The sequence below is a fragment of the Mastigoproctus giganteus genome, chromosome 8, assembly GCF_048544385.1.
Source record: "Mastigoproctus giganteus isolate SK-2022 chromosome 8, ASM4854438v1, whole genome shotgun sequence".
Taxonomy (NCBI): domain Eukaryota; kingdom Metazoa; phylum Arthropoda; class Arachnida; order Uropygi; family Thelyphonidae; genus Mastigoproctus; species Mastigoproctus giganteus.
The window spans coordinates 164,331,650-164,350,686 of NC_143582.1; the positions used below are offsets into that span (position 1 = coordinate 164,331,650).

The 19,037-nt window shown below is 36.4% G+C and overlaps 1 protein-coding gene across 8 annotated transcripts in view; it reads right to left on the minus strand.

Moving 5' to 3' along the window:
- Positions 1-19,037, minus strand: part of LOC150081977 (fat-like cadherin-related tumor suppressor homolog) — a 1,021,521-nt gene that overhangs the window by 746,190 nt on the left and 256,294 nt on the right. The gene's annotated exons all lie outside the window — the stretch shown is intronic.

Here is a 19,037-nt window from a genome sequence, read left to right on the forward strand (position 1 = left end):
CAAAAGCCTTAGAAATGTTAATGGTAACTGCTTGAGTTTCACAAAACATTTCCATTGAATTTATCCATAGATGGGTAACATAGGGTCAAAATATCACGAGAGGATTGATACTGACGGAATCCACACTGGTGATCATTAATCAGACAGGTTTCGAGATTAGGAGTTAAGATTAATTGATTTCTCCAGTAGAAGGAAAAACGCCGGTGGAATAAGAAAGTGTAAAAAAGCAACACAGAACAGTAGTTACCTCCAAAGCACAGGTATGGAGGACAAGTGGAGAAATACCATTAGGAAGTAGAGCTTGCTTGGCATTGTTCAAAATTCTTCTGACATTATTTTGAAGGAAAACCACAGGAGGCACTGAGTGGAGTGTACTAGGAATGGTAGGATTTATCTTTAGCTGAGAAGAATTTTGCCAACCTATAGTCTCTCTCTCTCTCTCTCTCTCTCTCACTCTTAAACCTGATGGTTTAACAGAGCGAGGGTATAGATGGGCAAAAGTTGTGGCCAATAGTTTTAGCAAGAGACCAGATTGTTCGACTACCGTTTGGAAAAGAAGCAAGTTTTCTACTCATAGTCTGTTCAAAATCAAAATAAATTTTATTTCCTATTAATAAAGCCAAAAACACATGGTAATTTATAAACGTTTCCCAGTTCTAATACGACAATCTTAGAAAAAAGGAGGATTAGTCTCGGCTCGATCTTGTTCTTGAAAATCGTAAACTTGTATGAAATCAGTTACTTCAATCGAAAGATGCAAATGGCTGAAGAGGTGCAATATTTTAATCACTGACATTCTGATTGATTTTATTCGTTCGATTCAGAAGCAAAGCACCCCATGTGGTTCTACAGAAAGACGCTTGTATTGTACTTGTGTTTTTGTCCTTTTTTTTTTTTTTAAAGGAACAAAAACGTAGTAAAAAGTCGGGATAAAGGTTTTTATGATAAACTGACAATTACCACGAATTCAGAACTGACTAAAGCAATTGCAAAGTGTGTGCCACCCAACCTTTGAGGTTCTACAAATAAATGTTCCGTTAATTTATTTATATATATATATATATATATATATAAAACATTCGTGTTTTATTTAATTTGTTTCCATGTATTACTGTTTTACATTTATTGTAGATAACTGCCGTTTTCAAAGATATTAGAATCGTTAGAAGATTTAGATCAACAAAAGGTTTCCGAGGTCAAATGAAGTTTATAAAGAAAGAAGTAAGAGTATATCCACGGGGGTCGTATCGTTTGCAGAATTTCATCCAGAAAACGCAGAATTCTGCAAATTTATTTTCCAGGAAGAGTTGTGTGTTACACGCCAAGGCGGCTAAGGCCATTAGATATCAGTATATTAAGTTTGTAATTTCCATTCAGTCGATTTGCTGGAAGAAGACGGGGGATACTATTCTCGCCTGTGGTCTGCTTTTTCAGCAGCGGTTAAAAAAAAAAAAGCACAATAAGAATTTCCCCATCTCAACGGGATTTGCACCAGGACTATTTCACATGTGGAAGAACCACAATCTTAATCACTAAGCTGATCCTCCAGGTCTGGGCAACACTTGAAGCGGGACTGCTGGCACCTAACGGTATATTGGTGCGGGATTAGAGCAATATAGCACACATTGTATATAAATTCTCAAGATATATATATATTAATCAGTTTATATACATACTCGTATATATGCTATAGCCCCTGTGTTCATGTACGTATGTGATCCAGGTGTTGGTTGCTCCCTAGTGGCGAAGTTGCCTGACACTTTTTTCAGGCCCGTTTCGCAGAGGTTCTTAGCTATCACAAAAGCAGCACTAGGTGGAGATGGGCTTATGTGTAACCCTTCATACCAGGACACACATACGCACATGAACACAGGGGCTATAGCATATATACGGGTATGTATATAAAATTTGTATATAAACTGATTAATATATATATATCTTGAGAATGTATATACAATTGTGTGTTAATAAATGGAAAAAAAATCACTAAGCTATTCCTGAAGGACCATTACCCCATCACAGCCAAGGAGCCGGCCGGTTATACTCATCCTCTCAATACTATCCCTCACTAAGAGCGCACTGCAAAAGTTAGTGAACCATTTCCCCCATGTATTTTCTTACCTGCTTAGATTTATTACCAGGCATTGGGTTTATATCGAAAGAAACGAAATGTAATAGTCAGCAAGTGAAACAATTTTTGTCCCACCAGGTTCTCCTTTAGGCCCTGTTCTGTTTACAGTACTGTATTTCTAAATGATTCGTTGCTCGTGTTCCAGTCTATCATTATATGCAGTGAGATCTGTTCGCGGACGAACTACAGTTTCCAAAACTATCGATTTTACCCCTCACATACCAGCACTTCAATATCACCTTGACTCTCTCTCTCTCTCTCTCTCTTTGATTGAACATGAACACTAAACCTTTAAACTAAACCTTTCAAAATGCAAATTATGCGGCTTCGTTTCTAATTGTATAGTTTCATTGACCAAGATCTATTTTATAGGTAATGCTTCCTTAGTCGAGTAGTCAAGCACAAGTACATGTGCTTTGAGTGACCGTGGTTCTAGCACGCGTGATTACTAAATACGGTGCTGTTTCTTGTATGCTCTCTACCTTGTGAATTCCTTTGACTGTAGGCGCCTCCGTAGCCAGGTGGGAAGGAGCAGCAGTGCGTAGCACACTCATCTTGATTAGACCAGGGTTCGAGCCCATCACCACCAAATACGGAGGATGCGGAAAGGTCAGGGAATGACCTCCGCATATCCTGGAGCAATATGGCCTTAGTTGCTAATGCTCCTAAAAACCAAATAACAAACAAACAATAACAATCCTCTGACTGTGCGGTCATCCCGGAGTGTGAAGAGAAAATTTCTTTCTTTCTTTTTTTTTTCATCGAAATTACAAAAAATATTATTAAATATTGTGGAATTTTCCTTCAATCTGACCTTCATCTCTCCTGATATTAACTCTAGGACTTGTGATGCGTTCGATATGGCTTTTGCCCATTCTCTTCAAGAAATTACATGAATAATACTGAAGAAATTATTACCTAAATCATCATCCTCTTCGAGGAATTATCACTTCCCATTTTTGAGTAGTGCGAAATTATTTCGTAGCTATTAAAAATTCTCTCACTCACTCACAGATTAGCGTATTCCATTCAAATTTATTAGATTTTTATTCCGAAATTGTCTCATATACTAATGGCGTAATTATGACTTTGTCACTGTCATGTATCTATCTCTCTTTTAGATTTTCTCCTTTTCATTCCAGAAGGTTATACTACGGTACTTCTGTTTGCAATATCATCAGTTCTAAGTATGTTTCCCTACTACTTATTGTGCATATCCCTAATGCAGCAGCGCGTATTGATGCCAAGCAACAATCCTATTTCTCTCCAACGGTTCTTCGTAAAAACTACAGTATTTGCAACTCATCCCTTGAAAACGCAATTGTAACTCCTCTTTGTTTAAAAAAGTACTTTTCGTATTTCTGACGGGTTTTTATTATCATTATTTACTTTTTGGATTTATTAATCTCAAGGCATCCAGACGCTAAGATTCACGTGAGAAAGTTCAGAAAATACATTGGAGTTTAAACAAATTTGACAGGCTTAATTAAAAAAGAGTGAAGAGTAATTTCTTATCCATAAATGGGTTAAGAGTATAAACTCAACTTGTTTATTTATTACCAGGGGGAAAAAAAAAAAAAAAACCAGAACATTGGACTAATAGCCAAACAGTGAGTACGAAGGTCAGACAGCTAGAACACTTTGTATGTATTAAATATATTGTATTTAATTTCTTACAATAAATTTCTATTTCCCCTTGAAAATGGTGGGTAACAAAATTTAAAGCTCAGATATAAATTGGCACCTTCAAATTTACCAGAATTGCCTATCTCTCTTTAAAGTAGAGGAAATTTTTTTCATTTTATTATTAGTATTTACATTTAAATGCAAATAATGCTAATGGGAGCCATATTTTCTAGTTTTCTTACTAATTTGCATACATTTGAATACCAATACTAGTGCGCCGTAAACTGTACAATTCATTTATCTTTTCTGCTTCCTAGATGATTTGTCATACTAATAATCCATATTTTGAAAGAGGCAATAAAAATTTTATCCTGTTGAATCAGAATTCGTAAAAACTGATGTATGTAACAACAAAATTAATTATTTAGATTTGCATATCAATAAAACTTCAACAGCAATACCACTTAACGTCCATCTGGAAAAGTCTGGGTTTCATTCTCTTCACCAAACTGGAATAATTTTATTCCTTTCAGAAAAAGTTGGGTTCCTTACATCGTTTATCCTTTCTATTACTAAGATATAAATCATTCATAAACAGGCTTTTCTAGTAGTGGTCGAGTTAGTAAATAGACTGATTTAATAAAAAAAAAAGGAATTTTTTTTTTTAAGAACATGACATTGAAATGGTGGGTAAGAGAGTTATTAAATAAACTCCCGAAATTCGTATTCGTCTCCCAGAGGAATCTCGAGTGTTCCATCATACAAAATCGTCAATCTGACCACAGGATTCACGCAAATTACGGACACAGCAAAATTACCGCCTTGGCCATTTTCGTGCAAAAACAAACAACAACAATCCCTGTAGTGAGTTTAGAAGGCCGAGGTTAAATCAAACCAATAGAAATAATGATGGCGGGTGTCATGCAAAATAAACGTTTTACTTAAATCTGCACATAACACACCTTTGTTCAGCTAGTCATCTTGTAATTGTATTGTTTACACGTGGATAAATATACACTATTATTTTCTTTTCTTTTGGGACCGTCATGCCATCAATTTACTCTATCAAGTTATGCACTGCAGTGCAAAGCGGTCTGCTTTAAACCTTGCCAATCCGTGTACAACAGCCAACGTGAGCTCCAACACAGTTTCCATTCATTTTATAATTAGTTATCCAGTTTACGTAACCTAATTCGCCGCATCAACGCAACAAAGCTCTGCTCACGAGTCTTCGTCAGCAACGATTGGATTCTGAAATCGTATTGTGAACAATTCACGAGCTGAGATGGCATTAAAGAAACTTCTCCGAAAAGTAGATACAGCACATACAAAAATAAGAATCAGCAGCCACTGTGGAGAATAATACACTACTTGAGGAAGAATGGAGTCTTACTCTTAAGAACTCTTACAAGCATGTACTTGTTAAGACGCACACAATAAGTCTGCCCTCTTCAAGGTCTCCGTGTACAATAAACAGAAGACAGCCGTTCCGGCTACAATTAAAAGCGCTATTCAGACGAAGACTACATAGTGAGGTCGGCGCCACTAACTCATACAACAGAGAGAGCCTAGATTACCAAAGAAGTCTCTGTAAGTCCATTAAGTGGTCTGCCTGCTGAGGAAAGCATCGAGTGAGAAACATAAGAGAACTCACTATGTCAAAAGGTTAAAAGACCTGTAACAGGCGAACATTGTCATTCGGATACACCTTTTTGTTTAAAGTAAGCTCAAATTTGAATAATTTTCGCTGAAAAACTACAATGACAAACTCTTCTAAAGAAAACACTGTGCGTATCCAAGTTCAACATAAATAATGACCATTTTTTATCTACAAAGCCGTGCAAATAGGAGGGGGAATGAATGCGGAATACCAGAACCTCAATACAGAAGGGGTAGGTCCCTCTAAACGTTTCTTAAATGATTATAATTTCAAAATAAAATTTCCAAACATGCAGTAGGGTCATCATATACCACTAAACAGCCCTCGTTAACCAATTATAAATAGTTCGTTCAATACGAGTATCCAAGATCTTGGATATTCGTAGAGAAAAGCGTTCTGGCTGTAAGGAATGACCAAAGTCTAATATGATTAATCGCATGTACTTTTCTACTAGAAACGGCTTTCGACGGAATCTTAAATTAACTGACTCTCCCACGAACATTTCACAGCGGTACTGACATTAATTCCCACCTTAGGAGAATGTTGGTGCTGCTTATTTCTGCGCCACTGTATTCTTTCTGTAAATTAAATAGTCAGTTTTTCCGATTTCCTGGATGAAAAACCCATGGTCCGAGACCGACTAACTCGGCCAATATGTGAAAAAAGCAAATAAAAGTTCTTCCTGACTGGATGGCATACGAAGCCAGCCCTTTCCCATAAGATATGGAAAGGCAGCATTCGAAACCAGTGTTAACAGCGAGAGTTACCCCCGAATATGTATTGTTTGTTTGTTTGTTATTTTCAAAAAGGAAACTAAGGCCATGAAGCGTCAGTGATGCATTCTATAGTCGTTCACGCAGCCAAAGCGTGAATTTTCTTGTGAGAATCTGTTTATACTTATTGAATATGAATGGATATATGACCAAAGAATATTTGTTCGGAAAATTTTAGACCAATTTCGATTTGTTAATCTATAAATAATTTTCAGACTTTGCAGGTCTTCCTAGTTTTCATTGGAATTCTCGCATTAATTTTTCTGTTGTTTTAAAATAATAGACTCTATTAAGTCTACATCTTAGTAAAGTTCATTATTTTCTTGGCCTGAACCTTCCCAGAAAACAATATTAAATTCTGTCAATTTGCATTCATTTAAAAATATCCATTAGTCTTTTGGTTATTTAATTAATCCTAATTTTTTCTACCTCTTCTTATGTTCAGTTGAGCTCGGTCACACAATTTTTTACCTCTGTATTAAAAAATTTATTTTTTGCCATTAATATATATTTAATGCGAATAAATTTCTGAATTGCTTTCTTAATGAATGTAATGAGTTCCTTTTTTATTTCAATTCGTTCTACAATAATAATAATAATAATAATAATAAAACTAAAGGACATCCATAAAACCTCGCTGGACAGCGAAATTTTATGGATGTTGTCTAGTGTGTAGATGAACTGTCGGAAATGCCTCTATAAATTCAGAGAAACCACAAGGGAAAAATGAGTGAGCTGCTTCTGACCACTGCTTCCTACTCAAAGAACAGACTTTGAGCAGAAAAAACTGTTTCGGCGCATCCAGAGATAACAGTAAGGTTCCATTTCAGTAGAGTTTTTCTATTCTGTTTATAGATGAAAGAAACTAAGGCTTTTGTTGCGTTCTATTCTTCTTCCCTTCCCCCCCCCCCCCCCCATCATAAAGCTTGTTTTTCACTTTTTCTAGTGAAAACAAATGGAACGTCTCAAGAATAACTAAATTTCGCTCGAAAAAAACTACGTTCATTAATTTTAAGAATTAATGAACGTATTAATTAATTTAAGAATTCCAAGAATTAAAAATATTAAAATAAAAGATATTTTAATAAAATAAAAATTACCGAAATAAATGAACAAAAAATTAAAACAATTTTTTAACAACAAAGTAACTTTTACACTAAAGATGCGCAACACTAATCAAATACGAATGACAAACCGAAAACTAAGTAATCAAGCAAGAACAGTTTTAAAAAATAAAATAACTCGGGGAACACAATATAAAATTAAACACTGTAGTTCAGATTTCACTTTTAATTTTTAACAATCTATTTATGGAAAAATCTAGACAAACAATGATCAGAAAAGAAGGATACCAACTTTCATAAAACATTGCAGAAAACACTAAAAATATTATAAAATTAATGAGATTATTTATCCAGGGAAATAAAATAAAATATAAACATATACTGCATTGATATTCTTTCATCAGCAGTGCTAAGGTATACGTTTATTCTCACCTGTACGACACCAATTTTTTCAACATAGTCTCAAATAATAACCTCGAAATTTCCGGATATTCATTAAAATTTTTATGGCAATATAAATTTTAAAAAATTGGGCTCAGTAATAATAATTATATATTTTGCAAATATTCTTCAAAAAAAATTGTGTTATCAGGCTGAAGTTTTCACCTTGAAACACAATCCGAAATATTTTGAAGGGTCCGATGTGCCCACACAAAATGTTTTACCGGTTTACTTTCACAAAATAAAATAACCTGAAATAATTATTCATTTCTACAACTGTTATCATAAATGATAAATAAATGTTAGCAGTTCTTCTTCAGCAATATAATAACTATGAAATATTTTGTTATCTTTCTTGATTGACTGTAGGTGTACTATTGTAATTATATTATAGGACAATATATGTTTCTGTTACTAATGGTTATATTGGCACTAGCTTCTGTTACCGAAACATATCTAGAAACCATCCACATTTTTTTTTTAAAGTATAATAATATAAGATGGCAATAATCACGTGCTGGATAGATTAAAAATGATACCATAATAAAATGCCAATTCGAATGAGAAATAAAGGGTTAATATACATACAGGATGGTCCTAAAGTCATGTAATCTTAACGCTTATTTATTGCATATGACACGCAAGACAGAAAGTTTTGTGAAAATGAAAAATACCGTTATTCTTCTCCATGGGAATTTCTAGTGCTTAGGCTATTCGAGGCCACATTACGCCAATTTTTGGGTTAAGAAAACAAAAGACTTACAGAGAAACGCTTTATTCCCTCCGCCGGCGATCGGCTAACTGCAGCCGCAACTGAAGAGACATTTAAGAATTCCTCCAATCTCTTAAAGGATTTTAACCCATACCTCTCCAATCAAGTGATAAGTGATGAAAATCTCATCTCGACAATGTAGTTGCACTATACTGTTGAGACCTGATTAACATAAACATGCGACTCATCCGTCAGAAATATAATCTAATTCGAAACGTTGTCAATAAGGCTGATAAAAAAGTTCTCTTTAAGTTCCTCATGTGAATGTAGTTTGTTTTCAAATACGTGTTCCTTAAGATAACCACCAGAAGCAAAACCGCAAATCCTGCTTTCGTCCCTTCCCATTGCTGTTTAGCAACTATACCAAACGGACCGGACCGTTAGGCCCGCTGAAATTGGCTCGCATCTAAGCACCGAGGCAATGTCAGCCATTGCTGGCACTGCAGCGGCAGCAATGGCTGACATTGCCTCGTTCAAGTTCAAGTATAGTTAAAAAAAAAGGAATATTATTACATGAGAGATGGCCACTAGGGTTAGAGGAGTCACGGAGAGTGAGAACCTTATTTCATGGTATCACGTGAATCTGAACAAGCGGGGTGGGTAACTCGGTATTTTAACTCTGACTCCTCAGTGGACGTTCTGCACCTCCTTCACTCAGCAACATATAGCTCATCGAACAATCTTACAAAATTCCTAAATAAATTTCCGAAATCAGGATGCTTTCGTGATCGGCAAAGCGCACACCATACAATTCCAGAAGAACGTAGAAGCGTTTCGTGTAATGCATCTGGATTTTTGCTGCGCTGGATCCTTGAATTTTAGTTGTTAACGCAACTCGAGAGACGAAGCCAACCCTCATCAGTGGAAAATTCGTGATTTAACCACCTCAAAGCAAATAAATCGCAGTGATGTGGTAAAGATGCAGTTTTATTTGTCTGCTGCTATTTGACAAGATCCGTAAGACACTCCATACTGACAGGAGGATTATTTTATCACAATGATATCCCGAACCTGAAACAGTCAATTACGGAGATCCTTCATCCGTTCTGGAGTAAATACAATTGGAATTCCATTTCGAAGTTTAGCATTGACGGTTTCTTGTAAGATACCATCTATGCCACCTACAGCGGCGCCTCCGTAGCCGGGTGAGCAGGAGCAGAAGTGCATAGCACACGCTTCTTGATTAGACCGGGGTTCGAGCTCGTGACCACCAAATACGGAGGATGCGGAAAGGTCAGGGAATGACCACCGCATATCGCGGAGCAATATGGCCTTAGTTGCTAATGCTCCTAAAAACCAAATAACAAAACAAAAAGCCACCTCCAATTATCCCTTCTGTTAGTAGTTTTGAATATGTTTCCAAATAGGAAACAACGCAGGTACAAGATAATCACCATCTGTTGAGTAAGTTTTGAATTAAATTTCTCCTTTTCACAAAAATGCTCCATACATTATAAATCGTATGCAATAAGTAAAACTTTGGGTGTTCTGATTTTTGGATTACGTTATACATTTAATAATCAGATAATTCCATTGGAACAGGGGAGTTCTTATGCCGCTGAGTCAGGAAGGTATAACACGACCGTAGCCGAGTATAGTCAGAGTTAAATTACAACGTTACTACCTCGCTTGTTCAGATCTATATGATACCACGAAATAAGGTAACTTTTTTATGTCTCTTGTAAACTTCTCTGATTTAATGAAAATTGCCACGAAATTCGAACATCGTCCACTCACTTCAATTGAATTAATGTGAGTAACCATTCCCTTAATATGGTGCTTCAGTTGTGCGCCCATTCTGTACGCTGCTATTAACCATATTGTGTGATTTATTGTGATAATGTTTAAGCATTCAGAAAACGTTGTGAATGTAATAATGCTAGCGGTGATTAGATTCACTATAACAAGAAAGACTAATAAAGTGTTAAACCATTTTCGCAGATTCTCATCACCTCTAGTATATTTAGAAGTTACAAGTATTTTATTTTTATTAATCATTTCAAAGTTTACTATTACTGTGAAATGTTATTTATATGAAAATATGGCGTAAAGACTACACCGGTCTATATTTAAAGAAAAGTTCTGTAATGTTTTAGTAATGATAAGTAATCTGAACTACACCTTTACAGAATTTTTTTACAAATTAAAAAAAAAGGGGGGAGGCGAAAATATTAGTCGAACGGCTTTTGGTTTATTTTGCATTTTTACAGCTTTTACGAATAGATTATTTTAATATAAAAAATACCAATAAAATACGTAAAAATAGAAATTCCATATACTACATCCTCCTGTCAAGCAGAGGTGGCCGCAAACTGGATTTCTTATACGCTATACGGGGTTCAACTAACGCCTCTTTGATTTCCTCAGACGTCGACAGAAACTGTGGAATCTTTCTTCCAGTGGCTGTTCCTCTTTAGCATCAGCAGCAGCAGCCGCCGGTTAACATATTGGCATTCTGCCCCCTCGGTACTTCTTCACCCCTTTTTTATTTATATATATATCCTAATGGAATCTTTCCCTGTGCTCATTATTTAAGTTACTTAAATTTTGTGGGAAATACTTGAGATGCTAGTGCAAGTGTACCTTAAAACGCACATATTGTTTTCTTAACTTTTCCAGCATGTCACTCACGATTGTTTCATAATGTGAGTGTTCACTGTTTCCCAAAAAATTGCGTACTACATTTTTTAAAGTCAGTCCAAGATCACTCTCAGTTTGGTTCATGGATTCTTCAAATACAGAGTCTAGCAGCAGCTTGCGGATTAGAGGTCCAAGTCCAACAAAAATTTCTGCCTTGATTTTTTTTTTTTTTTTATGTAAGCGACGGGAATTTAGTGCAAATATACTTCAAACAAGTTCCTTCTTTATTCAGGGTTTGGACAAATTGTTTCATTAAAACAGATTTATATGCAGAAGAGGTAGGTAACAGTACTTTGATTCGATCTACTAGTGGCTCGTCTTTAATGTTCTTTAAACCTGTTATTGGAGACTGTCTTGTCCACACTTTTCTTTCCCAATATTCACTTCTTGCTAGACTGTCCCACTCGAACTGATAGCAAGGCATTTTGTGTAACCAAGTTGTTCTCCGAGTGGTAGACCAATAACTAAAATCTCCACACACTAGCCACCCACACTCCTGAAGTGTTTTCCGAAAGAAGAAGTAGTTTAATAATTTTCGTAGTTTTCTTTGAAGTATGCTGAAAGGGCTATAGAAATGAACGCATACTTGTTTAATAATATAAATACTGTATCTCTTTTTAGACTCTGCTTGGTTAGCAGAAAATTCCAGAAAAGTTCGTAACTGAAGGAATGTTGCTGCACCTTGTTACTAAGCATTCTTCATGTCTATATAATTAAATGACTGTTCCTGAGACCAACAGGTTCTTTGATTTCATTCTAGACCCTAAACAATTCTAGACGACACAGTTACCGAAAATATAGCAAAATATATTTGCATTGTACACACAACCACGAGTTGCCATTGACAAAGACACAAAATTATGTGGAAAAGACCAGAGGTCGAATCCCGTCAATGACCAGAGTAATTTTTACAGGCCTTTTTCACAATTTGGTTGAGTTAATCAGTCTCAGGCGAGGGAGCATGTTTTTTTTCTCCCGGAAACTTGGGATTTTCGTCCAGCAAACAGAAAATCGACTAAAGAAAACGCGCAATTTACAGACAGTATTCATGGAGCAATATGGCGTTAGTCTCTGATATTTGCATTTAAGAAAGCAATTCTTACTGTTTGTAAAAAAAAAAAAAAAAAAAGCTGTGCGTGATAGAAATGGTTTTTAGTTTTAGAATTGGCATTGAAACTACAATCCCACCCCCCCTCTCAGACATATCATGAATTTTGGAGACATTAAAATCTATGCAGATCGATGTTATAGTTTAAAATAAAAAAGAAAAAGAAAAGAAGAAGAAAGAAGCATCTGATTTCATATTTACGCTTACTCCTCGAAAGGGCCTCTTATAACCTCAGGATAAAGTCAATGACCACGCTACCAACCACCCAACATCGCGCGAGTCTACTGCTGCTGGTACAACGTATTTTGAACAAAAGCATTGATATTAATTTTCTTATGATTATCATCCAAAAATTCTTTATTTAAATAATTAATACAATAGACATCTTTTTAAACAACAAGAAACTGAAAATTACAATTTTTTCCAGATCAATGGTAGTAACGTACAATACTAAGGCTGCTGTATATTCACTTATACCTCATCCATCATATTATTTCCACCAGTTACGTGTCTAACAGCGGAACATCAGTGGGGAGACTTCTCATCCTTGGTACAGTACTAAGATAAACGCGGGGGGGGGGAATAAATTACTCAATTTTTTTTCTTTTATTCATTGCCATAATACTAAAAACAGCTTTCATGCATATCGTTATTAATTGTCAGGATAATGTGATATATTAAAATCCGTGTTTTCGCCCACCTTTACTTGACAGATTTTAGCGTTTATGAAATAATTTATTAAAATTCAGCAAACATCCGAGCACGAAGTTAACACCTGTGAGTAATTACTTTTCAAACGTTTAAATCTCATTTATTAACACACTGTAATGCTCACACAACTAAAGTTGCTGTGAGTAAAACAGTGGACCACATTCATTCAATCGCTTATACAATATTTATAGATTAATATTTTACAACAGTTACTCGTACGATTGCCTTCATTATTAATTAATACGGATACTTAAACTAAAACGTGCAGCTATACAGATCACGAGAAACCTCACAAAAGACGTAATTTTGAATACAAATGAGCCTATAGAAAATGTGATTACAGAATGGCCTGTATGAAATTTAATTCCTACTCATTTATGATTTTTCCTATTTTTGTGGTTGTAGAGTTTTAGGAGCATCAACGAAAGAGCCATATTGCTCCGTGTATAATGTCTGTAAATTGTGTGCGTGTTCTGAGATCGATTTTCTGTTTGCTGGACGAAAAACCAGAGTTTCTGGGAGAAAAAACCATACTACCCTCGCCTGAGACCGACTAACGTCACGAAAAGGCCCATAAAAATTCCTCCCGTCATCGATGGGACACGAAGTCAGGTCTTCTCCACCCGGTGTGGAGAGGACGGCGATCCAACCAAGTGCGCTATCCAAGAGGGCGATGATCTTTTCCTAGTTTTAGGCCGTAATAATGATTTTTCCTAGTTAAAAGCCGTATACTTATTTTAATTTTTTTTTTTTTTTTTTTTTTTGCACCACGGGAAATATATTTTGTTTTATTTAATTTTTATTTATTATTTTTTATTTTATTTATTTATTTTTTCCCCTCTCTGGAGTGGGCCCCCAGAGAAATCTGGCCCACCTTTTGGCAACATCAGGTGGTTCAGAGTCTCGTATCGAGACAGTAACGTGCTCCATTGGGACTGGCCCACCTTCCAGTGGTGTGGACGAGTACCCAGAATCATCTGTCCAGGTGACTGATGCTTCTGGGTAGCCAAGAGGCCAGAACAGAACAACAGAACACACACATAATACAAACAAACCGACGTCACACACATCTGGCCCACTTGTAGTGATACTGTTCTTCACAGAGATACGAGGCGGAGTTGAACTCACGTTCTAGGAGCCGCCCTTTACAAAAACACATGTCCACATGTATACTTATTTTAAAGCACACGTAATAAGACCGAGTGGAGTCAATGATGGCAATTAGAATGAAAAGTTTCGTTAAAACGATGCAATTACGTCTTAATTTTCGTGTTATTGCTATTTAATTTTTAATAAACTAATTTTAGTAATCTCAAATCTTCACTACAATTCTCGTTTCATTCATTTTTTTCTTCTTTCCTTGCCGACTGTAGTATTATAGTGCAGATAAATTTTCCATTATTATCTCAGTACTGAAATCAGTATTGCACTAAAATAATAATACTAAGCTAAGCAAATAAATCGGAATGCTTACATTTAGTTTAAGATGAAAAACAGACACTGTTCTTCCACTATATGATACTCTTATTACGAGAGCGAGAGAGAGAGAGAGAGAGAGAGAGAGAGAGAGAGAGAGAGAGAGAGAGACTTAATATGCTTTTAAAAAAAAAGTTGGAATAATCGGCACGCTGCCAATTTACACTTAATGGCTACTTTTCTGTCGTATTCAGAGAAAGAGAGATAGAGACATCCTCAATATTATCCTGCAGTGAAAATGTCAAAAACACTTTACGTCGACAGAAATATTCAAGAAAAATAAATAAAATAGCAACCTCTTCTTCCACTTCATAATGCCTGATATTAACTACGGTTGGTGTCACCCAGGAGTTGAAAATAAAATCGGTTGTACTTTCTTAGCGTAAAACGGTTAGATAGTTCTCTCAAGCACACTCGCTAAGGAACACTCGTAAAGAGAGAGATGGTGCTAAGCAGATTGCGGTTACTGGTGTCGCAGAACATAAAGATCATAATCAGAAGTCATAAACGCTATAAAACATGCAGGTTACTTTCTTCCATTTACAGCCGCCAGGCGACTGTTGTAGTTGGCGATAAGAACATCAACTCACGGAGAAATGAATGGAAATGATAAGTTTTGATGAAATCGATCAGAACAGACTCGCTTATGGTTTATATACAGTACACCATTTGCCTCGAGCAATGGTTACAGGAATCTGCCGACAGGTTAAAGTCGGTTGTAGCAATTTGCTTTCTCCATTATAATTTATATGGACCCCAGACTGTCAGTCACTGTTAGGTGAAACCACTACGTTTAACAAAATGTCACATTGCTTTTTCTTCCAATGAAAACTTGCTCTATGTTTTCGATAAAGCATTGGCAATTCGTAAGAGATAAATGGTTCTAAAAATAACTAAAACGATGTCCTAGGGGTCCGAACTCCATTGGTGAGAAACATGCTGGTGAATATCTCCAAAATGCACGAATTTTGCTATTGTCAGCGAAATGAAGAGTTTGATTTTGGAAGAGAAAACAATATGTGATACGAAACTGAGCGATATACAAACGTGTTGGGTTTTTAAGAAAATATACGGAAGAAAACCTCATTTCCACGGAATACAAATTACCGGGACTTTGTAGAAAAATGATAGAAAAATTTTCCAATCCTATAAGGGGAATTGAACTGCACTCTCCTTCTCAATAACCAAGCGTTTTCCACACTGACTACGTGAGCCTAACGATTCATATTCATGTCTACTCTACTTTAGCATCTCCTGAAAGCGTTGGCGCATGAATTATTCACAACGGCACGCAGAAATCCATGCAACAAAATCCATACAAACTGACAAAGTTTTTCTGCCGAAGCAAAAATAACAACAAAGAATATAAATATTTTAGAAAGTTTACTGTGAACTGGAAATATAGTCATGACATATATAGTCATCCATTTATCTTATATAGCCCAATTAAGAAGAATCGCTAATTAGTTTGCAAATAGATGTAATGTAAAATTTCATAGGTGGCCATGAAACATATATATATATATTTTTATTATTATTAAATGTGTTTATTGCTCTGAATTTATCCAGTAAGCTAGGGGGATGATATTTACATTCAGAGGTTAAGACAGGGACATGTGTCCGGCGATTACACGGAGCACATGTATGCTAAATGGTACAGACCTTACAGTGTTTATTATTTTGCATACTTGAAAGTTGTGCAATACCGAAGTATCCAGAATTAAAGGATATTATTTTATCAAAAGTGCTATAAATTACAAAACAATGAGAAATATGTACAAAATATAAAGGATTGAGGCAGTCCTTCACCGGTTGTTGTCCGTGGTATCTCTTCAATCTTGACTGTCTTAGTGCTCGCAGCCAAGCGTCTCTGGAGTAATAGATTCTAAGAGAGAGGACCAGTAACGGCTTCACTTTATTTTATTTTTCATTCATCTTGTCATGGAATGCATTGTCGTGACAATTTTCTTTCTGGTGGCCTCTCATAGGTGTAAGTTTATATATGTGTCCGTTAGCTTCTGACGACTGTATGTATGCATGCTGCTCGCAGAATTTATCCAGGTCAATGGCTAGATTGTTGATCCAATCTACCGTGTTTCCTGGGAACATGCGTCTCAAGCCTTTCAGGTTGTTCAAACTGATTCTGAGTGGGAGCCTTAGGTCCATTTGATTCCTTCCGGCAATGCGGGGAGTTTTTATTAGATCAGTGATGTCAGGGGCGTCAAGTCGTCTTGTGATTAGTCTGGCAAGTGTAAGAAGGTTTGCTGCCACAATCTGTTTTTTCCATGGGGTGACTTCCAGATTTATGTATAGTTGGGCCCTAGAAATGGTGTACTGGTTGCCAGTCCGCCAGTTGAGCCATTTCAGGAGCCAGTATTCCAGGCTGAGGAACTTGTTGAAGGAACAGAGGACCAAATGGTTGCTGCATAGAGAGGTATGGGATATAGACATCGGAGAACATATTTCTTTACCAGTTCGGTGTCATTAATTCCCGTTAGTTCTTGGCGGATCGTCCACATAGCGGAGTACATTTTGGTTTTTGTGTTCAGGAGGTGAGCCTGGAATGTCAGCCCCTCATCCCGTACTAATCTGAGATCCTTGTGTATTATAAGAGAGGGGCTTCTCTTCCGGAAATTATCTGGGTCTCATTCTGTTGTCGTCATCTCCGCACCATGAAGGATGAGGGGAGCTGATTATTACCTCTGGGGATGCCTTACAGAATTAAATGAATGGCGAGAAGCGATCGTTCCACGAAGACGTTTTAGACTTAAGCTTTTTAGTAGTCTTATCAAATATGATCGAGCAACGTTTATTCAATTAAATCATCCGACTGCCACAGAACTCAAAGCTAAAACATTCTCTTTTACTAATACATTTAAATGAACTTTGGCCTAGTGTCTCCAAAGCCTGTCAAACTGAAATCAAAACACAATCAGGAAACTAAATTCAAGCATATTCAGGGGCGGTCCCGGATAGTACCTATATCCCCCCCACTTATGATCAAAATAATGTGGATGTTTTTTTTTTACTGCTACATGATGATTAGAGCTTAATAATTTCCAGGAACACTGCTTTATCCCTCCCACTCACCCTTTACAAAATCCTGGTCCCCCTCAAGCAGACAGCTCAGGAATTTCAACCCATCGAATTTCAAAACGAAAGCGTTGACTATGTACAGCTCTTTGGTACCTCTCTTAGTCCAGGCGACACCGAAATGGTTAAAAGAATTCCTTTAAGTTATCAGTCAGTATCAAGAATCTCGCAGAAACCGTACACCGAGTAAGGCGCTAACAAGAAGGTCCACGGTCGGTCGATGGTGTGCATAGTGCGGCTTAACAACGCAGAACTGTCCTACCTTCAGCACCCTAAGTGGGTCATTCGGTTGTGGGAGAGGCAAGACGATGCAGGCCAGAGGCACTGCGTCCGTTTATCTCAGCAATCTTCGGCAAATAACGAAGGTCGTCGCCTCCAGTTGTAGAACAGACAGACATTCTCAGTTTAATAAGGAAAAAGAAAACTTGCGAAGATTAACTTTCTCTCCCTCTTCCCCGCCTGGACCGTCGCTAACGTGGCAAGTTTATTAATGGGACAACGACTCTTCAAGCATTACGCACTCGTACTTAAAGCAACTTCACTTTCATTAGTGTATTTGTTCTTCGTATTAACCCTTCCAGCTGTGCGTCGAGGAGGGGGGGGGAGTTCGCACTGCAATTGCCTCCTCCGTGACGACATGAATCTCTGAAATGCCATGTTTCTTTAGATGATGTTCGTTTCCTTTCAATCTAAATACACAACACTTTTCATATTATTATTAATGCATTTCTAAAAATGTAAAGACGCTAATTTGAGGACAGCGGAAGAACTTCCAGAGGGAGTAAATGGTATTTCAAAGAATTCCAGAGGATGACTAAAGCTATAACAGCTTCATAAAGATCAAAGGAATTTAAATATCAAAAAACTCTTTATGTAAATACCAGTAAGAAGCACCGGGCTATTTATGTTAAATTCTAGTAGCGGAAACATCTAAGTATCCAAAATAAAGATATGAAGTAATTAAAGGCAATGGTTACATTACAGTCTATCCTTAACCAAAATGCATCAACTCTCATCTATTGCACCTGACAACTTTAAAATGCCATAAGAGATTAAAAACAACTCTCAGCTTAGTTCTCGTTATTTACGGAAAATTAAAAGCTGATAATTTTCTCAGTTAGAAGAACTAAGAATACGATAATCGTTACTATAAATATTAATTCTGCATTGCCAGAATTTTCCAATACAAGCATTCCCGAACAATTTGTAATAAATCTAGAAAATCCTACAATGCAAATAACTACATAAAATTCTGACATTCATTGTATCCAGCGCTTCTAAGACAGCATACAATTGGAGGATAAATGGTGAACATACAAGAAAGCAAAGAAGATTAGATGTTTAATATAATCACAGACGGAGATCTACTTACGGTTATCGCAGATTAACTTGAAAGTACGCCACACGTGAAGAGCAAATTAAATAGAACAAAAAAACTTTTAATTGAAAAACATTTTTAATTTTGCAACACGAGAAGATGAAGACAAAGCAGAAATTATATTAATGACAAATTCGCGAAACGTACTTGCAAATGTCTGGCAA